This window comes from Pygocentrus nattereri, chromosome 20, assembly GCF_015220715.1.
Source record: "Pygocentrus nattereri isolate fPygNat1 chromosome 20, fPygNat1.pri, whole genome shotgun sequence".
NCBI lineage: Eukaryota > Metazoa > Chordata > Actinopteri > Characiformes > Serrasalmidae > Pygocentrus > Pygocentrus nattereri.
The window spans coordinates 29484780-29511153 of NC_051230.1; the positions used below are offsets into that span (position 1 = coordinate 29484780).

The 26374-nt window shown below is 43.0% G+C and overlaps 1 protein-coding gene across 7 annotated transcripts in view; it reads right to left on the reverse strand.

Annotated features, from left to right (window-relative positions):
- arvcfb (ARVCF delta catenin family member b) overlaps positions 1 to 26374 on the reverse strand; it is a 325507-nt gene that overhangs the window by 254962 nt on the left and 44171 nt on the right. For all 7 annotated transcript variants that reach the window (XM_017709694.2, XM_017709689.2, XM_037531888.1 and 4 more), the window contains exon 2: positions 1969 to 2050. The gene's annotated coding sequence lies outside the window, so the exon portion shown is untranslated. The remainder of the gene's footprint in view (positions 1 to 1968; positions 2051 to 26374) is intronic.

The window sequence follows — 26374 nt, forward strand, 5'->3', positions numbered from 1 at the left end:
GGTCTACTGGGAGCAGTGCTGGCTGTACAGTCTCACAGCAACAGGAAGGAAGGACCTGCAATAGCGCTACTTCACACACTTGGGGTGAAGGAGCCGGTCATTGAAGGAACTGCCCAGTGCTGCCAGAGTCTCATGCATGGGGTGGGAGTCATTCTCAAGCATCCTCCTTTCTCCCACCGCCTTTACTGGGTCTAGAGGAGTTCCCAGGACGAGCCTCTCCAGTGTCTTCATCAGGTGTGATGTCAGTGCCACCAGCCTGTAGCTGCTGAGGTCCTTTGGGTGCTGCGTTTTCGGCAATGGGACCACACAAGATGTTTTCCACAGTCGTGGTACCCTCCCCAGCTTCAGGCATGTGTTGAAAATGTGCTCCACTATCCCTCACAGCTGATCTGCGCAGGACTTGGGGAGCCTGGCACTGATGCCATCTGGCCCTGTAGCCTTCCTCGCCTTGATCTTCCTGAGCCCATTTCTCACCTGGGCCATTGTGAAGGTCAGACTGGAGCAGGGGGGGTGCTGAGTGTTGCAATGTGTGAACTGAGCGTTACGGCAACCAGCAGAAGAACCAGTGGGGGGTGGGTGTGAGCTGAAACTTGTGGGGCTGGGGGTGGGTGTGAGAGAGGGGGTAGATCAGCATGCTGGAAGTGCCAGACAGGAGGGTTTCAGCAGAGATGTCTGTGTAGTGGGAGAGGTGGGCGAGTGATCAAACCTATTGAAAAACAGATTGAGATCGTTCCCCCACTTTTGGTCCCCTATCGCCGGACAGTCGGGCTTCCTGTGGCCAGAGATTGCTTTAAGGCCTTTCCAGACTCCGCTGACATTACTCTGCTGTAGCTGTTCCTCCATCTTCCCCCTATAGCTAGCTTTCCCCTCCTGGATCTTCCTCCTCAGCTCCCTCTGCACAGCTTTCAGCTCCTAATCAAAAGGCCCTGTTTTTCTCCTTCAGAAGAGCCTTTATGTCAGGGTTAATCCACGGCTTGCTGTTAGAGAAACACCGTACAGTCTTTGTGGGTACAGTGTTCTCCTCGCAGAAGACTGTACAGTGTTCAGCATCAGCAACTTTCAGCTCTGCTCAATTTCTCTAAGCGCCACAGCGAGCCATGTAGCATTGTGCTATTACTGCATCTTATGAAACCCAGAACTAGACCACAAAAAGCCAGAGTAGATCACATGTGGCATGAAATCAACAGAGAAAGGCAGGCATTATCAAGTCTTTAAGACAGACTAGTTTTTTTTCACATCACATCTTGTAGCCAACAATGAATCTCTGAAGAGTTGGCTAGCCAATACCAAACAAGGTAAACTAATAAATGATGGCGAAAGTTTGCCAATTGAATTTATAAGTAGAGTGTAAAAAATTTACTTTAGCTTGCCGCTTTTGCTATAAATGCAAACGCATTCTATTTATAGCATAGCTGTGACTTGTTTGGTGTCTGCTATGCTAAGTAGCGCAGCATGTCCGGCAGCCTTTTGCAAATTCTTCCAGCAAAAACCTCAAGCTGGTCTTTTAAATTAAATAAATAAACTGGGAATAAATGTTTTCAACCAATTTTGTTGCAGTTAGATGGTTCTAAAATGCCATGCAATGCATCAGAGACTACATTAAAAGGAACAGATACTATTTATCATCAACTTCTTGCTGAAATAGCTGTAAATTGTGGATTGTGGGTTTAAATATTATAACGGGATACCAAAAGGTTTGCCAAAGTTGACCAAAAAAAATTTGACTAGCATTGTTGTTTTTATATAGACAAATAACTAGCATTAATAAATGCTATTTATTAATGCTAGTTATTTGTCTATATAAAATCAACAATTAATATGACAACTGATTCCAAACTTCTGATCTGTAGTGCTAATACAAATCTTATTCTGAACCATTAGCCACCAACCTTGCAGGTATCAATGTGGGGACATTCAGGTGAATGCTACATTGTATTTATTCATTGCTACGAAGTAAACTTCACTCACCTTCACGTAAAGGCCAGCACCCACATAAAAGCTCAGAAACTCAGAGCCATCAGCACGAGGCCTCAGACTCAACACGATACATCTGAAATAGACAAACATGAAAAAGATCAATTAGGTTCTATCATGAACCTGAGGGTAAAGATTGGGTTTTGCTTTTAATATCCTAATCCACATGACGAAATGGACTTGTCCAGGTCATTCGACATCAGCTCAGTTCATCTAAGATGGTAATATCAGTCCTGGTCTTATGTTCATAAAGCAAAACCGATGATTCCCACAGATTCTTCAAGAATGATTCTCTGATATACAAAATATAGACTCACCATCGACTTTATTACAAACCCCAACGTTGTACTTAAACACAGGGGTTTTTCCAAACTGCGAGTGATGTTTCAAGTCTAGTTTTTGCTGCTTATTGTGAGCTATAAAATACTGTTGGTCATCGATGACCGACTGTTTCAGAGTTAGGCTCCAGGAATAGTTATGAGAAAATTAATGATGATCAGAGCTAATCTACTATGCAAGCGTACAACATGGACCAGAACAAGTTTAAACCAGTTTTAACCAGCTTTGGCACCCACACATGCTACAAAGTGGGGCAAAAACATGGGTGCCTCTATGAGAGTAAGTGTAGTTAGCAACAAGCTAGCCTGGTAACATTAGTTATACGAGTGATGAATTAACGTTTTCAAAGCATAAAAGTTTATGGTCAGTATTATAGATTTCAGCTACTGTTTACGTATGCTAATCTACTATAATCTCATTTCATATATGAATAGCAATGTTCATTTGCCTTGCTAGCTCAGAGTTGAGAACACCTTCACAACTGTCCAAGCTCCCAGGTGATGGGATCTTTTCTTTGTTTTTCTGGCTTGCTAATTCCCTAAAGCATTGCTCCCATGGAGGCAACTTTGCTAAATTACTCTTGGGATTGTAAACTCAAAATGAAGACATGCTATTTTTTCTTACAAACACAGGCAAAAACACAAACCTATCAGTTTCTGACTATAACTTTCAAAGATTTAAGGTAAATGAAGATTAAATGTGTGCTCACTTCAAATCTAGCTTGCTAAAATACAGTTAATGTTTTTTTTTCAGATTAGCTGGACTGTTCTCACAAAATTTTGCCTCAGAAATGTTATGGCTACTGGAAAATACGCATCAACTCACATTACTGTCAGAACATGTTAATATGATTATATATATATATATATATATATATATATATATATATATATAAATAATCATCTATCTATATCTATATATCTATATATCAAAGTTCAGACCCTGGATCCGTTCTATAGCTCCGAGTAATGCTTACTGTACACAGTCAGCAGGCTGATGGCTAAGGCAGGATTAATGTCCTTACATTGCTGGATTTAATTTAGTCCGTGTTACTTTTGCAGAGACTCTTCAGAGCAAGGGCCTCCTTTATGAAAGGAGGAGCGGGTGATAAATGCGCCACAAAATGAAGAGGCTTTCCCTCCCTCCCTCTCGCTTTCTTTCATTCCCTCCCTCTGTTTATAAACACTTTTGAAGAAGTGCAGTAACTGAGACATACGAGGCACCATATTAATCCCTCTGTTTAATAGGAGGCAGCAGGCCTACAATACCAACTGCAAGCATCCTTGCTGTAAATAAGAAGACAGATACGGTCACATGACTGACGGAGAAGCATCTGAAGTGCTGCACTGATGGTACAACTGCGAAGTGTTAGCAAAGTTTGGCATGTGTTAATGACTGACCTGCTGGCAGTCAACTCCCTCTCATAACCTCCGCAGTAACTCATCCAGAAATGGAGCTGCTTCTACAGTAAGCACTACTGGAATGCAAGCTTAAGTGCAGGCAGGGTCATAAAATGCATTTAAAAAGCCTCTTAACAGCGTATTTCACACAAAATACAAATATATACCCAGCAAACTCACAGCATCTGAAACCAGTGCTCGGAGTTCAGTGGGTGTGATTGAGCTGAGGTCAGTGGTTGCTGCTGGACGGCCACTGTGTGGCTTCACTAATGAGAAGATTCTGCTTACAACTAATATTGTGGGACTAGGCATGATCTAACAAAAACTGTGGAGAACCATGAGGAATTTTGAGCTCTTTTGTTGTGTTTGGCATATTAGCTTGGGAACAAAATGATTGTGTAATTTCTAAACCAATCCAATCCAAAGCTTGAAGTAGAGGAGATGGTGCAGTCATCAACATTGTCCGACGAACCACAGGCCTGCTAGCCCACCAATGGAATGCAAGTTAGCATGGCTGAAACATCTTCCCACCAAAGAACTCCAATTAAGTGTGTGTAATATACACACACACACACACACACACACACACACACACACACACACACACTTGTTTCTCTGTATACTGTAGCCCCTTTTAACCCTGTTCTTCAGTGGTCAGGACCCCCATGGACCCTCACAGAGCAGGTACTATTTGGGTGGTGGATCATTCTCAGCACTGCAGTCACTGCAGCACTCCAGAGCTGCTAGAGATTTTAAACACCTCGGTGTCGCTGCTGGGCTGAGAAGAGTCCACCAACTAAAAATATCCAGCCAACAGCGTCCGGTAGGCAGCGTCCTGTGACCTCTGATGAAGGACCAGAGGACGACGAACACAAACTGCAACAGCAGATGAGCTGTCGTCTCTGACTTTACATCTACAAGGTGGACTGACGAGGTAGGAGTGTCTAACAGAGTGGACACAGTGTTTAAAAACTCCAGCAGCACTGCTGTGTCTGATCTACTCAGACCAGCACAACACACACTAACACACCACCACATGTCAGTGTTACTGCAGTGCTGAGAATGATCCACCACCCAAATAGTACCTGCTCTGTGAGGGTCCATGTAAGTTTTTTATATCTATATATGTGTGTCTGTCTGTCTGTCTGTCTGTACGTTGTAAGTTACGTAAAACTACAATATGTAACATGGAGCTTTTCTAAAAACCATTAAAAGAAGTCAGAAGCATTTACTTAGTAAGCTCTATTAATTCTTGTCATCTTGAAAGTCATTTTTGTCTCCTGAGAGACATTTTTGTCCTGAAAATGTACAAGAACAAAGTCACTTGAACACAACCTGGACTGACATGTGGGCCATTAAACTTTAACATCTCATAACGTCCTCTGGAGAGTGAAAAAATAAAATAATCACAGCACTGTACCAAATCGTTTAATTCTCTCTTCCTCTTCCCTGATGTCAAACCAAACAGTAATGAATGTCTAGCGCGCAGCAGAGCGCTGAAGACAGAAACGAGGGAAGAAAAAAAAAAAACCTCATCTGCTGTGAGAGAAAAGCTGGCTTGTTTAAAACGGCGATGACATTTAGAGATCCAGTGGGAGCTGTGAAGGCTAACACTTAGCATTAGCACTTCCATTTGACATCGGTGCGCTGCGTAGCCAGGGAGCTAATGGGTTTGCCACCTTAAACGACAAACACGAGTCTGTATTTCACTAAATTCTTCATCTGGTTTCTTTTCTTTGCTTTCAGTGGGTTGATAAAGAAAATTTTACACAGCTTTGTGCAAATCTTTACAAATACAACCACCGTCTGTTTTAGCGTCTGTTAGCTCTACAGCCAGCAGGGACCACAGCTTTTCCCCCTCAGCCTTCAGCAAAACCAAGAACTATTTCCGTTAAAATGCAATAAGCGCAGGAATTCTCTTCATCGTTTCCTGTCTGGAGTTTGGTTTTGGTGCTTAAAGTAGTCATTTGAGTGCTTTAGAGGGTGAATGAGAGGGTTTAGTGAGCCAGAGTGTCTAAAGCCAGCTCTTCCTCATTGGAAGCACAACCGTGTTGAGCAGTGAAATGCAGACAGAAGCAGTTTTAAAAAGGTAGAAGAATAGTTTTAGAATATTTTTGTATGAAACAAAGTTCTCTGTATTAATAGGCCCAGTCAGTAAATCCCATCGTGCTGTGAATGGACTCTCGCAGCTCAAATTGAACATCAAATGTACTGCTAGGTAAAGTAGGAACCTGTTTTTTTGGTATCTGATTTTCTTGGTAAGAACCTGGTTTCCCGGTTCCAACTAAGGGTCCGAACTGGGCTAGAACTACTTTTTACTGAATGAACTTACTAGCTATGGCGGACTAAGCTGGTTTATGCTGGTCTGGTGCTGGTGATCATGCTAGCTAACCGATTGTATTGGTATCCATCACTAGCGGAACAAATCAGAGCCGGGCCGGTGGCGGGGCAAATGACCGGGCCCTTTATACCCTTCATTATTTAATAAAGCTCACCATAACATCATTTTACAACATACACATGCCCACAAGAGCGGGACTTACAAGCTTCGCTTATCGGCGGTCCAAATATCGGCGATCCACTTGAAAATTTGCGTGTCAAAAAGTTAAATGTAAGAGTGAAAATAAAGCCGGTCGTGCAGAACAACATCTTATTCAGTATTTTACTCCTACTACATCACTAAAGTCAGTCGGTCTTGTAAAGTTTTTAGAAACCGTGACTCAGTCCTGACTGAGGCAACCTTTAAAAGCCCCATGTAAAACTTGAATGATGGAGAAGTAAAGCTGATCGAGTTCTGGGAATGATGTTTTTAAAAAAAGGTGCTAAAACATTGGTGGGAGGATTTGATTGCATTCAGCTCTAAGAACATTAGGACATTACTGCTGACATTGGATTACAGAGTTACTAAATGTACTGTTCTTTTACTGTTCTCTAGGTTTTTTTTGGTCAAGTTTTCAAGGGAACCACAAATATTTTCAGCGTGCTTGTCCTTTTGAAACTGATCACACACACAGAGTTCTTCTACACCACTCGTACACGGACTCTCATGGACATTAAATACAGACTCGCACACAAACACACACATATTAGCAATCACCTGGGATACTAAAGCAGTGGTCTAGTAACACCCCAGCAACCACCCGGGATAACAAAGCAATGACCTTTCCGCTGCTAGTTAGTTCACAAACGGTCCTCCGACTCTTCTCAAAGGTATAGGATGAAGCTCCATCACTCCAGAGAACATTTTCACTTCTCCATTGTCTAATGGTTGGGGGGGGGGGGGGTGTACACCTTTGTACACCTTTTCATTCTGTCAGCAATGCTGAGCAGGGGCACCTACGGTCACCACGTAACTGCTCCCGGTTCCTCCTTCTGAAGCAGAAGTGCAACAATGTTCCAAAAATAATTCCAGTTCTAAAACTTCTCCCCTCGTCCACTCGTCCACTTCTTCAAAACTGGATGGAAAAGTTCTTAAAATAGGAGCCCATGTGGAAACAGGCTAAATGTCCAGTGGGGAAGCGCAAGGGTGGCATTTGTTCGGCCTTTCAATTGATTAAAAAGTCATTTGCAGTTAGGGTCGCTTTAAATGCCAGAAACCGAGCTGGAGAGGTCAGAACTGGACTTCTGGGAGCCACGTGGAGGCTGAACCGGCCCTGTGGCCCTGTCGCAAGTCTGAATGCTCCACGATTAAGTCTCTACTGATACGTTTTTAAGGGTCAAACTATTTAAAAATCTATTCAATTCACCTAAATCTCTTTCTAAACTCTGTCGACTGCTTTCAATAATTTCAAGCATTTCGTTTATGAGTTTGAGTCAATGGGTTAATCTGTTCCTTTTAGATGAAGCATTACAATTACTCTCCATCGACTGCTACAGACGTGATAGAGATAAAGAAAAAAACAGTACTACTCCTTCAACTCTTTAAGGCAAACACAAAAGTGCTATTTCTGCTGTTGAACCTGCTGCTATCTGTTAAAAACCCGTTTTCTCAGTACTCTATTATATTTATTTGATATTCTAAGAACGTGAAGCTTAAAATTCTTACATTTTTTACTCGTTTAGTGTCACAGACCACCACTTTGAATACTAATAAGTCACACCTCAGATCAATAACAGGCTCTTACTGATCCAGACTGTGCTCTGAGTAAACGGGCTCTCTCACTAGCTTGTTAGCTGCTCGACCGCATGAAACAGTCCAGATCGTCCTGTGTGGTACTGCGTTTTCTATCCCTGTAGAAGATGCAGGAGGCTTCCTTTAGGGTTGGGTGTATTTATACTGTATATTTCATCAGAGCGCAGAGTTTAATCACAGTTAACCTCAACTGAAGCGGGATTTTGGTTCCTTTTCCTGTTTTTTTCAAAATGCCAGTTTGAGACACAAACTGAATAGAAATCTCTTTGAAGGACGACATGGTTAACATTTCATGATCAGGAAAGAGAGAGAGAGAGAGAGAGAGAGAGAGAGAGAGAGAGAGAGAGAGAGAGAGAGAGAGAGAGAGAGAGAGAGAGAGAGAGAGAGACAGACAGACAGACAGACAGACAGACAGAGAGAGAGAGAGAGAGAGAGAGAGACACAGACAGACAGACAGACAGACAGACAGACAGACAGACAGACAGACAGACAGAGAGAGAGAGAGAGAGAGAGAGAGAGAGAGAGAGAGAGAGAGAGAGAGAGAGAGACAGACAGACAGACAGACAGACAGACAGACAGACAGACAGACAGACAGACAGAGAGAGAGAGAGAACAAACTTCTGCATTATTTTGTATTAGGCTCTGCAGACAGACAGACAGACTGAGAGCTGGTGTCCAGACGGCTGAAGGCTGGTCAGAAACGCTCTGGGAGAGCGCCAGACTCGCACAATGCAGACAGTGAGAGTAGCTTTCAGCTCTGTTTTCGGCAGCGAGGCTACAGATCCGCCTCACACAACCATCCGCAAACAAAAAGGAGACTCATTAGCTTAATTAGGCTAATTATTCTATTATCTGAGCAGATTCTGACTGGGGGGAGCAGACAGTGTTCAGACGCCAACCGTTCCATATTGGCCAAAAGTCCCATATTTGTTTTGAGCCATTTAACAAGAACTGGAGTCTTGGGTTCACTTTGTACTTCCATTAAAATGCAAACCCCTAGCTGATTAAAAAAAACAACAAAACCCACGCATCTCAGCTTAACTCTCGCAACACGAGGTCATGATACGGTCCCCACGGTAACGCCGATCACGATCCTGCGATTCTGTGATAAGACAATCTTCTCTGATACATCACGATCTCTGTGTAACTGAAGAAAATAAAATGGTCCTAAACAGACAAAAAACTGAAATTGTGTATTCACTATTGTCAGTTTCACAGAGAAGGACAACAAATATGAAACGATGCAAAACAAAGCGCAGAGCTCAGCTTCATGCCTCTTTAACACACACACACACACACACACACACACTAACTGAGTGGCTCATCATTCCAATGATGTCTAAGGCTTCGTTTACACAGCAGGCAAAAGTGGCGTGAATCTGATTTCCTCACCAAATCTGATTGTTTTGTTTGGCTGTTCACATCATCTTTTAAATGTGATCTGAACGCGACATCAGTCTGAACAGATCAGCTCCTAAACCGACCCGCATGCGCAAAAGACAACGCTTCACTAGGCGGCTCGTCCAGAGGTAAACAGTCACGACGGCCAGTGAACACCTTTCACCTTCCAAATCATTGAATTCAGGTGCTCCTATCACTACCATGGCTGCAAGTGTATAAAGCCGAGCTCCTAGGCCTGCAGACTGCTTCTACAGACATTAGTGAAAGAATGGGTCGCTCTCAGGAGCTCAGAGAATTCCAGCATGGTACCGTGATCGGACGCCACCTGTGGAGCAAGTCCAGTCGTGAAATTTCCTCACTACTAAATATTCCACAGTCAACTGTCAGTGGGATTATAACAAAGTGGAAGCGATTGGGAACGACAGCAACTCAGCCAGGAAGTGGTCGGCCACGTAAAATGACAGAGCAGGGTCAGCGGATGCTGAGGGGCATAGAGCACAGAGGTCACCAACTTTCTGCAGAGTCAATCACTACACTGTTCTTGAGCTAATCTGAAGGCCACGTGAAGTTGAGGTCTGTAGAGAGCTTCATGGAATGGGTTTCCATAGCCAAGCAGCTGCATCCAAGCCTTACATCACCAAGCGCAATGCAAAACGTTGAAGCGCCGCCACTGGACTCTAGAGCAGTGGAGACGTGTTCTCTGGAGTGATGAATCAGGCTTCTCCATTTGGGAATTCGATGGACGAGTCTGGGTTTGGCGGTTGCCAGGAGAACAGTACTTGTCTGACTGCACACACACGCACACATACTTTCTAAGCTGCTTCTCCCTCAGGGTCACTTTTTTTTGGGGGGGTTGGGAGTGGGGTTTGGGGGTGCTGGAGGCTATCCCAGCAGTCATTGGGTGGAAAGCAGGATACACCCTGGACAGGTCACCAGTCCATCGCAGGGCCCCTTCCTGTTCCAACATGAACAAATTGAATTAGAGCGAAGACTGCGAGCCAGGCCTTCTCGTCCAATATCAGTGTCTGACCTCAAAAATGTGCTTCTGGAAGAACGGTCAAAAATTCCCATAAACACACATAAGGGGCAGCCGAGGGCTGGAGGTTAGGGAACTGGCCCTGTGACCGGATGTTTACCGTTTCAATCCCCAGTGCCGACAGCACATGACTGAGGTGTTCTTGAGCAAGAAACGTAACACCCAATTGCTCCCCGGGTGCTGTGGATAGGGCTGCCCACCACTCCGGACAAGTGTGCTCATTGCCCCCTAGTGTGTGTGTATTCACTAGTGTGTATGAGGCGTTTCACTTCACGGATGGGTTAAATGCAGAGGTGGAAACAAAGCCTGCTAATACACATGGAGGTGTGGTGTCTTGTTATTGTCATTGAGTGTTTCTTGTGGCAGGCACATTTGGGGAAATTACACAGATACTTTATACTGAAACCAATCGAATTCCAACAAATTACGTTCTCCGGTAAAACAGGTACAGAGGTTTGGATGGTTACAGGACCAGCCTACATAATGCAGACAACAAGGCATCGGAGTGGAGATGTCACAGCTTTATAACACCACAGTGTATCTGCAAATAACCAGCACGCATGTCATACATAATGTTCATGCAGTTCAAATATTGTAATACGATGCAATATTACAGCTAAACCCACTTATTACCTGTTCTTTGCATCATACCAACCAACCAGCAAGAAAGAGAACTCTTAGCTTTGTTGGTCAGGAGAGAGAGAGAGAGAGAGAGAGAGAGAGAGAGAGAGAGAGAGAGAGAGAGAGAGAGAGAGAGAGAGAGAGAGAGAGAGAGAGAGAGAGAGAGAGAGAGAGAGAGAGAGAGACCGACCTTCAGGAGGGTTCAGCTGCCCCCTATAGGTCAAAGCAGTGCAGTCCAGATGGATTTACAGTGGCATCTCTACAATACTTAGACTACAGCTATGTATTTGTGAGCTGCTGGGTTCAGACACCTCTTCCAAAATTAGTGTCTGGACTGGGTCAGGTTCAGATTTCACATTCCAGTTCTCTTTAGTTTGTTTTTCTCCTTAGTTTATTCCTCCCTCCTAGTTTCTTCACCATAAAACACTTAATTTAGCATGCTGGAGTCACTCACTTGTGTTGCTGACAGAATTTGACGCTTTGAATTTAGTGGGATAACGGATGTGTGGGAAATAAAACAGAATATTCAGCCCAGTAAAGTGCAGTCAAAGTACATTATGTTTATTGATTTAGCCAAACATGTATATGTTTATCTACATAAAGAAAGAGACCCCCCCCCCCCAACTTCTTAATTTATGATCAAATGACAGATTATTGCAATTTAACCAGCACTATCACTTTAAATATCAGGTTTAATTAAAGCACTTTGGGTGATGACGGGCTGGACTGAGTAAGTTTCAGACAAAATTTTGTGGGTCAGGCCAGTACAGATTGTGTTCAGACTCAAAACCTGATGGGATTTTTGGCCAGATCGGGTTGGGTTTGGATTTGAAACTTATTGATGTGGGTCAGGCTAGGTAAAGTTTTGAACTTGAAACTTGATGTGATTTGGGCCAGGTAGGGTTGGGTTCACACTTGAAACTTGATGTGGTTTGGGCCAGGTAGGGTTGGGTTCACACTTGAAACTTGATGTGGTTTGGGCCAGGTAGGGTTGGGTTCACACTTGAAACTTGATGTGGTTTGAGCGGCGTCAGGTTGAGATTAGACTTGAAACTTGATTAAATGAGTTGGGTCATGTCAAGATTGGTGATGAGGTTCAGGTCGGGTCAGGCTGGGTTTGGATGATGTGGGACAGGCTGGGTCAAGTTGAGTTTGGACTGAAAACTTTGTGTAAAGGCTGAAAACTTGATGCTGGGTAGAGTCAGTTTTGGACTTGAAACTTGATGTGGGTTAGGTTGGGTCAGCTCGGAAAAGCGAACCTGGGTTCAGACCGAAAACTCAATGGGGTCCGGTGGGGTAATGGCAGGTTCAGACTCAAAACTTGATGATATGGGTTGGGCTGGGTCAGGTCAGGTTTAGATGGAAAAACTGATGTGGTTTGAACCATGTAATGTTGATTCAGACTAAAAACATGGGCCAGGTCAATTCAGGTGGAGTTTGAACTGAAAATTGGATAATGTGGTTTGGGCCAGGTAACATCAGGTTCGGAGTTGATTCTCTGGGTAGGTTGGATTCTGAATATGGGTTTGGACTCTAAACTTGTTGATGTGTCTTAGGCCAAGTTGAGCTTGAACAGAATTCTTGGGCTATATTCGGGTATTTTGGACCCTATTAAACCTCTGCTATAGACATAATTAAACAAATAAATAAAAAATAAGCATTCAGCATTTCACCCAGTTCATAAGCGTGGCAGTTCTGGGACAAACATCTAATTAGGCTGTTAATCCTGCTTTCGCTGCTAATATTGATCATTGCTGTGGCCATCACGAGCAGATTTTTTTGCCCCTTAACCAACACACGGCTGCACTTGGGTTTTATTTCACATTCTAGAGTTAATGAGGCTTGAGTTAATAAATAATTTATGAGAGCGAATGTGTCTACAAAACACACAAACACAATGTAGTCAAGAAGAACAACTGCAGGTAAGTGAAGGTGTCCAGCAACAGCAAAAAAAGTTGGTCACATATGTATCCATACCTCACCAACACAGACCAACAAAACACAAGAGTTAAAACTGAAATTAAATCTGAAATGAAAAGAGAAGCAACATATTAGAGCAAGAGAAAGCCGACGAAGGACAGGGAGAAGGGACTGAAGAAGAGTAGTGGCGGGAATCACTAGAAGTGCCACGATATACATTACATCATGACACTTAAGCAAAAGATATGATATCACAATATTTGAGCCACAATATATCAACACTTGAGCCATGATACATCAAAATACATCAGCCACAATATGATATTTGAGTTCTGAGTCTAAGCTATTGAGCCTTGGTGCATCACCACAATACTTGAACAAAGAAATTACCACAAAACTTGAACCACGATATTATGATGACACTTGCGCCATAATATAGTCACAGTACTTTAGCCACAATATATTACATCACAACACTTGTGCCACAACCCCTCATCACAATACTTGAGCCACAAAGTGATGCCTCAATACATGACCGTAATACGGTATTACAAAATGAGCCGAGGTTTGATTCCGTGATGCATGCAGCCTTGATTTGGCATCATCACAACACAAACCATGTCATGACATCACCCATACTTAAACAATATGATAGTGGCCTAAAACATTACGTTTCAGGCATCATGTCACTTCCTGTAAGGGAGCTTTTATAGGTTTTACTTTCTTTAGCCGTCTGATTCCCATCACCACCACTGTGAACAACTCAGACTCAGACATTTTTCTCTAGACTAGAGCATCAAACCACTGAATGACCTTGTTTACACCACATTTAAAGCTTAGTTAGGTGTTGTAGACCCCTTCACTCCACTGAGGCAAGTAGGATCTCCTACAGTTCAGCTGGTGGAAGATCCCTTTGAATGCAGGTCCTAAACTCTGGAATAGCATTCTCATGTGGTTACGTTGGTATTTTTCAACAAAAACGACTGGGACTAACTACAGGACTAAGGACTAAAGCTACAACTGACTGACTTCTTTAAAATGGTCATGTTTCTTCTGTTCAGTGTAGCCTTAAGCTGTAATTCACATCCCAGATATAGACCTTAATCTTTTCAATGTTTTACTTGTATTCCTGTGCAAAGTGGTTTGAGATGATGTAACTAAAATGAAAAGTGCTATACAAATAATGATTTATTATTATTTATGATGTAATGATTTATTAATGCACAATTGTTTAAAAATAGGTGGAATTCCTCTCTAATGAAATGTCTACCTACCTGTCCACCTACTTATTTACCTCTCTGCCCAGTTACCTACCCACCTACCTCATCATCTACCTATCTATCTGTCTACCTACTCACCTACCTAACTACCTACTTTTCTACATACCTACCTACCTGTCTCCCCATCTGTCTACTTATTTACATGTCTAACTACCTACCTACCTCTCTACATACTTGCCTATTATCATCTGCAAAAGTTTGGAGGCCCCTGGTCAAATTTGATGTTTTGTGGACTTTCCAACTGAATATAAAAGTTCATAAATTCTTTTCAGAGAACATATTTACTGTTTATTTGCTGAATTTAACATGTGAAAAACATACAATGTGGATTGCCTGTGCAAAAGTTATGGCTTATGTGTTTACGTTTTTCCTGCTATACGTCATTAATTTTTCTGATGATTTGTCAATCAATCACTTTGTTGATTCATTAATTACTTTGTTCATTTCTGAATCAATTGTGCACTAAAAATGTACATAAAAATGTCAGATTTAGGTGTGATTCTGGTAGGAGTGTTAACTTATTTTCACTTGAAAATCAGCAAAACATGTCATTTGACCAGGGGTGTTTAACCTTTTGCATACAACTGCATCTATCCTCAACCAAACAAAGTGCCGGCCTACATTCAGGAACCAGTCACTCCAGTAACTAATAACTACCCTTACACTTTGCAGAATGGAGATCAGCCAAAACTGGGCTGATCCTCCAGACAGTTCTCACGCAAGGCTGATGAAACTGAGCGTTAATGGTGTTTCCTTTCTGGCAGCGTGCTAGGCTACTCTGTGATAGTGTGTGTTCTGAATAGCAGCTAATAAGAGATCATGATTATTTAAAAAAAATGAGTCCTTTTCATGATGGTGGCCATTATTAAGAAGCATGGATAACGTATTAGAACCTAGGTTTACCCCATACTGCATACATAAGGCATCAAGATATGAGCTGTTAGAAATATAAACGTTAGTTTCAAATACAGTCTGATACTAGACTGTGACTGTGATAATGGAAACAAGATTAAGACGTTAGGTGTGTGGACAGACGTGTCGCTGTGGAAAGAAAGAGCAGACTAGGGCCCAGTGAATATAAAAATGGCACCACTACCAACACAGATTTTGAAGAAGCTAAAAATATTCAATACAGTCGAAAATAGCAAAATATAAACACAAAATTTGATCATCCTTCAGTTTTCGATGTAATTTCTACAATATCATGCTATCAAAACTAATTTAGACTGACTGATGGAGCTAAAAGGTGCAGTGTGACAGATTTAGGGAGATCTATTATCAAAAATAAACTACAATATACATAACCATGTTTTCCTTGGTGCATAATCACCTTTAACTATGAAGCATTGTGTTTTTGATAATTTACAATGAGCCCTTCACATCTACATAAGGAGCAGGTCCTTATCCAACAAAGACGCAATGTGGCCGCCATCATGTTTCTACAGAAACCCTGAACAGCCAAACTACACATTTCGTGTTTACGTTGAAGTGGCAGCTTGAATTTGGTGGAGCTAGAGCACCAGTTGGAAGTTGCAGAATGAAAAAGGCAGTTGCCGCCTGTGCTGGCTAATCATCAAAAACAGGTTGAACTTGGTCACTGTAGGTTCTACTACATGCTTGGAAAGGGAGGGATGAGGGAGGGTATTCAGCTGATTGATCTATTTGTGATGCTGCACATTGCAATCTTACACATTGCACCAGAGCTGGTTTAAAGGGAGCCTGGCCTCTTCCTATTTCCCCTATTATATCAAAAACATGACTGCCACGAGCAAGTCCTCAATGAATGGGCATAAATGGAGCTAAAGGGCTAAAAACACAAAGTTAAAATCATTTTAGAAATTTTACAAAATAAAAGCAAAGAAAACGAACCTGTATGTTTCCTTTTTTTCTACAGCAAACGGATTCTAGGCAGCAGGATACTGGCATTACTGCTAGTGAGCAGAACAGCTCATTGGCTGTTTACACTCACGACGTCATGAGTGCCGCTTTAAACTACTATAACTTAAGTATTTATAAAGTACGATTTGGTTCAAATGCTCCTTAGTAACCTATTCATTTTGGATTCGCTCAGGAGCGCCCTCTAGCATCTGAAAAATGAGGAAGACACTACAGAGTGGTAACTCTCCTCTCTGTGTAGCGCAGATGAGCAGCAGCTAATCTTCATTATTTTATATGTGTATAAACTTTGTGATTAATAGTTAACTAAAGAGCATTCAATATAGATTGTCAGCTTGTCTGATCAAGCTAAATTAAAACCAGAATAGTGAGCTGTGGGCTGGTTTATGATCAGCAGCGTCTGAGCAGAGGTTTGTAAATCTCTTGCTGGGTTTCGTCCATGATTCATGCCCACAGTTAGCTTATAAAAGCTGCCTGAGCCGCTCACACGCTTTGAGGCTGAAGTCTGAGGTGGATCTTGTGTGGATTATTAAAATCATTTTTTTTGGTTAATAAAAACATGATTTGTTTGATTCACGGCATTTTAAAAATTGATTTTTACACAAAAACCAAGGAACCGTTACGCCACTCATGCCCATAAAACTGGCTCTTCTTGTCCCCACCCATTGCAATGCACAGTAGGGAAGCCAACACAACTGAACCAGGAAAGGAAAATGTGTTAAAACCACTGTAATGTTTTCCCCTCTACAAACTGAGCAGACAAAATATTAACGCAGGCATGAAATATCACTTCACTGTGCAATGCGAATCCACAGCACAGCAAACAGTGGCTATTCTTGAACCTGCCCTTGCTACACAGCTCATCGCGTGTGACTGCAGGGTGTCGAAAACAAACCTACATGCTGCAAGTCCAATGCACGGTTATTGACACTGAACGGCACGGGACGGGAGGCCTTTCTCTCTTCTATTAACACTGCATGCATGCTATAGAACATGAAACTCACAAGTGCAGAGTAGAAGAAAACAAAAAGGCTTGTGGTGGATGAAACGCTGTTCCTGGAATATATGAAACCACTTCCTGAATCCACAAATAAAAGGGAAATTCCGTGAACTGAAATACCACACGTTCTGCTGCTCCGCTGAGGAAAATAAAGGAGATATGCCTTACTTAGACGCATGGAAGTCAGAAGTCAAAACAATGGTTCCCCATCAAAAGCATCATTATTTTTAATCTCAGAAAAGACCTTGATGTGGACAGAATTAGCTTATATATATATATATATATATATATATATATATATATATATACACATATATATATACACATATATATACACACACACACACATATATACACACACACACACACACACACACACACACACACACACACACACACACACATATATATATATATATATATATATATATATATATATATATATATATATATATATATATATATATATACACACACACACACACACACACACACACACACACAGATCAGGCATAACATAACCTTGTTTCTACGCTCACTGTCCATTTTATCAGCTCCACTTACTGTATAGCTGCACTTTGTAGTTACCCTGTTCTTCAGTGGTCAGGACCCCCATGGACCCCCACAGAGCAGGTACTATTTGGGTGGTGGATCATTCTCAGCACTGCAGTAACACTGACATGGAGGTGGTGTGTTAGTGTGTGTTGTGCTGGTCCGAGTGGATCAGACGCAGCAGTGCTGCTGGAGTTTTTAAACACTGTGTCCACTCACCGTCCACTCTGTTAGACACTCCTACCTCGTCGGTCCACCTTGTAGATGTAAAGTCAGAGACGACAGCTCATCTGCTGCTGCACGGTTTGTGTTGGTCATCCTCTAGTCCTTCATCAGTGGTCACAGGACGCTGCTGGCTGGATATTTTTCGTTGGTGGGCTATTCTCAGTCCAGCAGCGACACTGAGGTGTTTAAAAACTCCAGCAGCACTGCTGTGTCTGATCCACTCAGACCAGCGCAACACACGTTTGTTACAGCAGTGCTGAGAACGATCTGCCACCCAAACAGTACCTGCTCTGTGAGGGCCCATGGCGGTCTTGACCACTGAAAAACAGGGTGAAAGTTCATTTTTATTTATTTTTTTAATCCCACAAACGAGGAAATTCCACCGCATTTAACCCATCCATATAGTGAAACACCACATACACACTAGTGAATACAGACACACACACACACACACACACACACACACACACACACACACACACACACACACACACACACAAGGGGGCAGTGAGCACACTTGCCCGGAGCGGTCGGCAGCCCTATCCACAGCGCCCGGGGAGCAACTGGGGGTTAGATATCTTACTCAAGGACACCCCAGTCATGGAGTTTCGGCACTGGGGATCGAACTGGCAACCTTCCGGTCACAGGTCCCTGACCTCCAGCCCACGACTGCCCTGACTGCCTACGACGGGGGGCTATCCATCCATCCATCTATTTTTTTTTTTTTTTTTAACAGACTGGACACCTCCATCCTTCCTACGAGATTCAGATGGACTGCGGTACAAAACAACGTGAACGGCAAGTCAGACAGGTGTTGCAGTGAGTGATGAATGATCCTGTGGATGGTGGATGTTCTTTTCCAGTAACGGAAGTCTGTAAGTGTCTCTCTCTCCCCCCGTCTCTCTCTCTCCCCCCGTCTCATCTGGATTAAGGTTACTGCAATACTCTTTCATACTGCAATTTAGCGAGTGCACTAAAGAACTCTGCATGACACGCCTACGTCCTGTGGTCCAAGCACCGCTCACACCTGCTAATTTGCTTCAGACCAAACTGAAAGGTCTGAAGGTCCCAACCAAGCCGGGTTGGTATGAAAGCATCCTTAGAGAACAGAGCTGTGATTGTGCAACCGGACTGGATTACACAAATATATCATGCAAACCATTTGGAATCGCAGCGCCGCCTCACGTCCCAGTCATGGTTATAATGGGCTATACCATGTCGTTACAAATAAGAAATACATGTGTTAAGCAGTCCTTATGTTGACAGCAAGCTCAAACTTTTTTATAGAAAAACAATCAGAACAGAATTTGTTTTTGTAATTTTAACATTTCGGTTAAACAAAAAAGACACTACTCTACACTACAAATACGAGGGCTTAACTGCAAACATGGGCAAGGTAGAGGGGGTAATCAGGTCATCTACTCTAGGTCATCAACTCAAAGGATGCATTTACAGGTTCAATGCCTTTCCGAGAAGATTCTTCATTAACAATTCTCTTTAAACCCTAGGCAAAAATCTCTGCCCAGAAAACTGCGGCAGCCCTCTCCCTGACCCTCGAGTAAAGCAGAGAAAATGAACGTCCACTTTCAGCCCAATGCTCGTAAGGTGAAATAGTGACCATGAAGCTGGAACCTCTGCAGAATTCCATTTCTGTGACTTCATTTGGTCCTAATTCACCCTGAATAAAAGTGACCGAGATTTCATTCTGTTTGTCCCCGCTGGCTTTCCGCTCCTGTGGTGACCGGCCTGGGCCGAGCGAGCCAGTCCGCGTGCCTCTCAACGTTGACATGGAAACACTAAAAGCCCATGAATAAACTTGCAGGGAGGCTAAAGGGGCATGAAAACGGCACCACACCGAGTGCCAGGAAGCTAATCCAAATGAACTCCGGCGAGCCTCTGGTCCACCTGTCCGCTTGGCCTATGCTGCCAACTATTCCAATAACGCACATCGCTCTGGAAAGAATGGGGAGCTTTTCTCATGCCTCTGTGGAATGTTTGAAGAGAACACTTCAAAAACCTGCCCTGATTTTGCTTCCGTCTGGTCTGTCAGCAAATCCAACAGCAAAAACAAGCACTAGTAAGACAAGGAAGCGCCAGGATCGCAGCAATATTGACATTTCTGGTTGATCAGCAGATCACAGCCATGAGGCGATGGGAAACGAGGCTGCTGAGTCATTAGATACACTTACTTCAGAAAACTTTTACTGACCTTCACACACTTGCAGAAGTCTACAGACAGGTCTTTCACGGCCAATACATTTTGGTCAGTTATAAGGGCCTCGATTCAGGAGGCTGCTGGTTGGAGTCCCTTCACCAAAGGCTGATCTGATCTGATGGACGGCGCCAAGTACACGAGCGAATGGGGCTCAATGCATCTTGGAGCCACACTGTGATCTAATCACTCGAAGTACCTTCAGAGATGATCAAGGACACGTTCTCATAGAGTGTCTTTTTCAAAATCAAGAATATAAAAAAAAAAAAAAGTGGTTTCCCCCGGTTGCTGCAGTAACAGCCTCTACTCTTATGTGAAAGCTTTACAACAGATGTCAGAACATTGCTGTGAAGATTTCATTGCATTCAGTCACAAGAGCATTAGTGAGGCCAGCTACTGATGTTGGATGACTACTTCTGGATTGCAAACGTAATATTAACTCATCCAAAGGTGTCTGATGGAGCTCCGTTATTCCAGAGAACTCCGTTCCACTGCTTCAAAGCCAAATGCTGGGGTGCTTTATACCCTTCTAGTCCATGCTTTACATTAGGCATGATGACTAGGCTCATGTGCGGCTGCTCCAGAGTGTCTTTTTCTGTTAGTCAATGCTTTCCTTTGGCTGTGTATGTACTTGAACTCATGTGTCCACAGAGGGTGCACCTAAATGAAGCTGTAAGAATAGGATAGGGGTGTCCACAAACATTTGGACATAGTGTACAACCACATATCAATGCTAATATTTTTATATATAAAATGGAAGGCACTTGCTTCAGCTAGGTTATCTTCAATGAGGTAATTGGCTAGCCACGCCTTTTTTTGAGAAGTCTGAACATAATGTACATAACATTTGTGAACATTCACTTTGTCAGGCTGTAAGTTTTAGTGTTAAGTCTTCCTTATTATTCTCTTTAGCCCTCACTTGAGTTAATCCAGCAATGGGATGGCCCTTAAGATGGCCCTTAAGGCCCTTAAGGCGTCGGGGATTGATCTCCAAAAGGGAACCAGCAAGGCCAAGTGGACAAAAGCTTGTGGTTTGTCTTTTCCCCCACTGCTGTAACAACTCATACGGTTACATGAAGACTCATGGGACATATGTTTGACAACAAGCACAGACAAACCATGATGGACAATGTGTGCGATACCCATCTTTCAGTTAAAAAACAGGTATACGTCACCTTGTCCGGTTGTGATCAGATCATTTGACATGACTGTCAACACCAGGTTTGGACAGGGACCAAGGAACGCTGTTAGGTAAGAAATGTACTTTGCGCAAATTATATTTTATATATTATACACACACATGCACACCACTTTATTAGGTACTAGGAAAAGGTTGGACAACCTTTTGCCTTCATGTCTTAATTCTTCATGGCAGACTTTCAACAAGGTGTTGGAAACGTTCCTCAGAGATTTTGGTTGGTTATTTGAGTTCCTGCTGCCTTTCTATCATCTGGAACCAGTCTGCCCATTATCCTCTGACCTCTCACATCAAGGCATTTTTGTCCACACAACTGACCGCTCACTGGATAGTCCCTCTTTGTCGGACCGTTCTCTGTGAACCCTAGAGATGGTTGTGTGTGAAAATCCCAGTAGATCAGCAGTTTCTGAAATACTCAGACCAGCCCGTCTGGCTCCAACACCCACGCCACGTTCAAAGCCACTTAAATCCCCTGATGCTCGGTCTGCACTTCAGCAAGTTGTCTTGACCACCTCCATGTGCCTAAATGCATTGAGCTGCAGCCGTGTGATTGGCTGATCAGCTATTTGTGTTAACAAGCAATTGAACTCCTAATAAAGTGGCTGGTGAGTGTATATATAGTGACAGCCAAGTCTGGCCAAACCATCTCATACCACCAGCATGCTTTCTCATGGTCAACTGCCATAGCAGACAAGCAGATGGAGTCTCTTGCGAAAACGGTTCACTCTTAAAAACATATGACATCATCGCCTCATTATTCTAATGGAAGATGTAAAACAGCGCACATTCCTCTACTGCCCTCACATTCAGCTGTTTGTGGATGTTGGAATAACAGTGGACCTCGTTCTGATTCGTCCTCTGTCGCCCCTTTAAATACTGAGGGTTATAACTGCCACAGTAACGTACAGAAGATGCGTTGGCCAAGCATTGTTATTTGTGTTGTGTGTACATGTGATATTACAGCTTTAATAGCTGATATACTGTTAGGTAGCATTTCACTCATGTGTCTGTAGTTACACAAGCATATCGTCGCTGTCCAAAGAAAAACATGCATCTCATTTCGATTTTTACTTTAGCGCATCGTTTGCGCTCAGCAGCTGTCCTTTACACTGTGTGAAAATTTCATCATGATTTGACCAATAGAAATACTCCAAAATTGCTTAGAAGAAAATCTATTTCAAATCAACTCACACTGAAAGTACAGAATGTTTAACCCTCTCCTGTGAAGTTACTATTATGGAGAGTCTTGTTTTTCTTTTGACAGTGACGATACACTGTACACTGAAGGGGCCAGAGGGTCACTAATCTTTTAGTTTTTGCAAAAATAAATTCTAAATATCTGAGCAAGATGGACTTGCAACCTGTTCAGGGTGTATCCTGCTTTCCACCAAGTGACTGGTGAGGCTCCAGCACCCCCGCAACCCAGAAGGATAAGCGGTTTGGAAAGAGTGTGTGTGTGTGTGTGTGTGTGTGTGTGTGTGTGTGTGTGTGTGTGTGTGTGTGTGTGTGTGTGTAAAACCTACACACCTCTGCCCCAAAAGAAATCTTTGATTCCAGCACCTACTGTAATAGAGTAAATCAGCAAAAAGCCAGATGAGTGCAAATGCCTCGCAGGCGAAGAAAGGCTGGTTCACTGTTGCAAACACAATTGATTCAACAGAATTCTGTTCTTTGAGCCAGAGGAGCTTTCCCATAAAAACCTATGCATGAAAATAAATATGATTAGTGAGAAATGTTTGACAGCCTGGCACATTTATTTCCGACCACAAACAGCCAGGAAAAGTAATCCGATTGAAATATATTTTACTTACACATCTGTACTGTTTCTCATTGAATTTTGAACTTATATGAGAATTTATATGAAGTTCTCTCAAGGTTTCCTTTGGGAGGCTTAGTTGTAAGAGTGTGTTAAATAACTCATTGTGAGATATGGATTGGCTTCCGAATTGTGTGAGATCAGTTGGTTAGTGTAGTGGGTAACACCTCTGCCTTCTACACTGTAGACTGGGGTTCAATCCCCACCTGGGTAAGTGCCCTACACTATACCAATAAGAGTCCTTGGGCAAGACTCCTAACACCACCTTCACCTCCCTGTGTAAAATGATCAAATTGTAAGTCGCTCTGGATAAGAGCGTCAGCTAAATGCTGTAAATGAACAAAATGAACAGAAATAGGTCAGAATTTTACACAAAAAAAACAAACGAAATACAAAAATAGTCATCAAATCTGAAGAAATATCTGTGCAAATGCTATAAAAATTCAAACATGATGCTGCAATGGGAACACCAGCGGATGCCCTTAAGCATGTTCCACATGAACCTGTTCATTTTACCCTGTGTATTAAAAAAAAAAAAAAAAAAAAAAAAAAAGTTAGGTTGAATGAAACAATTACAAGGTTAAGGTGCAGAATTTCAGTTCAAGGCCTTTTTTCCACAGCTCCTATTCGTGAGCCAAAAAAGCCACTTGTTTTACATACATTAAAACCTCCACAGAGAAATTAAACAGCAGTGAAAGACAAACATAACCAGCAGACCCAAAACATGTCCATAGCTCTTACTGGAGAAACTTGAATGCAAATGAGGTAACAGGGTCGCAGTGAAAGAGCAACGGTGCATTAAGCTGCGAGTCGTCTCTCCATGCGAGGGCTCTTCCATAATCCACATGTCACAAGCTCCGAGACTCCAATAAAACCAAATGCCGGGGGGGCGGGTGATCATCCATCCGCATTCAGCATCCGTAGCCCATCTGATTATTAAAAGCCCACAGCTTTACAGCGACAGAGGACTTTATGGACAAACGTCTGCATCCAACATGGGCTAAAAACAGACCACGATAAGGATTCATTTGTAGCCTTGTGCTTAAGAAACAACCTGTGCGGAGATGAAGACCTCTCTTTCTGCACTTCTTCAAAGGCATCTCCATCAGGCCTGACATTAATATATAGGCGGCCGTACAGCAGGGCCGCGCCTTTTACCGTCTCGTAAAATAGAGCTTCGGATCTCGAGAAGTCTTTAAATAACTGAGTCAAAACCCACTTTTTTTACAGAATCGCTGGCGGCACAAGAACAGGGTGATAACGGGGGAAAAAATAAGCTGATTTAAGGCTCCTATAAAGGCTGAATGCCTGAACAGAGGTTAAAACGTCAGTGTGTGGACATAAGAAGATTTAAAGAAATGAGTTTCGCTCCCCACCCGTATCCTGACAAGTCTGGCTTGCTGCGCTAGGACTGGGTAGTAGAATCCCTCCTCCTGTGCAGAGATTGGCTTGTGAAGTCCAGCCTCCTGCACTGGGATTGGCTTATAGGTGTCCTACACCCACTGTGATGGGATTGGCTACTTCCTCCATTAAGACTGGCTAGTACCGTCACGCTTCTTGTGCTGGGATTGGCTAGTAGTTTCCAACATTCTGTGAAGAGATTCTGGAATCCCACCTCCTGTGGTGTCCTCGACTGTGTGGACTTGCTAGTAGTGCCCAGCCTCTTTTGCTGGAGCTAGCTATTATTTTCTACCTCCTTCATTAAAATTGGCTAGTAGTGTCCCGGTTCCTGTGCTGGGATTGTTTTGTAGAGTCTCACCTCCTGCACAGGGACTAGCCTATACTAAGATTAGCTAGTATGAATCCAAATCCTGAACTATGATTGGCTTGCAGAATCCCAAATCCTTCACTACGATTGGCTAGCAAAATCCCAAATCCTGTGCGATAACTGGCTAGCAGAATCCCAAATCTTATGATAAGACTGGCAAGCAAAAATCCAAATCCTACACTAGGATTAGCTAGCAGAATCCATAATCCTACACTACGATTGATTACTAGAGTCTTACCTCCGGCACTGGGATTGGACTCCTCTGCTTTCTATCGACTGTAATAAGTGCATGGCAGCTGTCGAATGGCATTATAAAAGGTTCAGTCGCTCTGTGTTGGGTTAGCTGTGAATAATTTACACCCCCCAAAGGATTCATTCATCGTGGAGTTATGCAGTTTGAGTCATGGGTATTTGGGTCGGTGGGTTTGTGTGCACGGCGCTGATGGGTAACTGCTCTTTGGACTAGATTTCAACCCGAGTGCGGCTGCTGTTGCGGGTCATGTCCTACAAACGGAGATAGTGGCCTCAGCTTGAACTAAAGAGAAGACCCCTGAGACGAGAGCGAGACTGAAAGCCACCTCCCCCCCATTTTCACCCACTCATGCTGCCTGACTTGAATGACTAACAGCCGTTACGATGCAACTGGCAGGGTCCAGGATGAATTCAGTGATTTTGGGGCTCTAGGAAAAAGACAGAACCGAGGCCCCCCGGAGGCACATTTTTAAAGTCGTTGAGACTCTCGGCTCCTGAGTTGCGCATCTGTCTACACTGCAACAAAACCATATGTTGGCAAATGAAATTCTCTCAAATCTACTTGATGTATCTTATTTCTCATTACGAGATTGTCTTTTGCCAGTTCTCAGCTGCACTTTGATTTTCCCTCTCAACAGCTAGAACATCACACTGAAGAACCTCCTCTACATAATGCAGATTATTGCTTAAACTGCCTTGTTCGTAAGTGTTCGTAACCACTATAACCATGACCAGCAGGTGAGGCAGCGTTGGAGGCTACAACCACCAATAATAGCTTCTTTTAAAATGCATATACATTTCAGAATCGGTTATTTAACATCAACACATACAGTTCGTCCAATCTATATTTTTAATGGAGCTGTTGGCTCAAGGGGGCCCTAGGAGGCTGGCAACCTTTGCCTAATGCCAACATCACCCCTGGGCAGGCTAATGTTTGCTTCACAGCATTTTTTTTGTGGTACATACAAATTTTTGCCCAAAGTAAAATCCATTTTCAAACAAAGTTGCACTAAATTCAGATCCGAAATAGATAGAATGATATAGCACTATGCTATGGAGTTGCGGTATAGGAGAGCTGGTTTGTGCCAGAGGAGCAGCATCTAGCTCTGGTCGTCTAGCGTAAGCGATCTTTAATTAAGCAACAGAACACGAGAAGGAGTGTTATATGTGATAACACACGACCTCGAGTGCTCTACTGCTTTTACACAAAACTTGTTGCTACGTCAGAGTAACAAACTCCACTCACTCGCTGCTCAGCCGGCAGTTCGTTCTCCAGCTCCTTACACTAAATTCCCAAACTGTTTTTATTGGATCAGTTTTATGGCTCAGTCTGATCTGGTCCGACTCTGAAG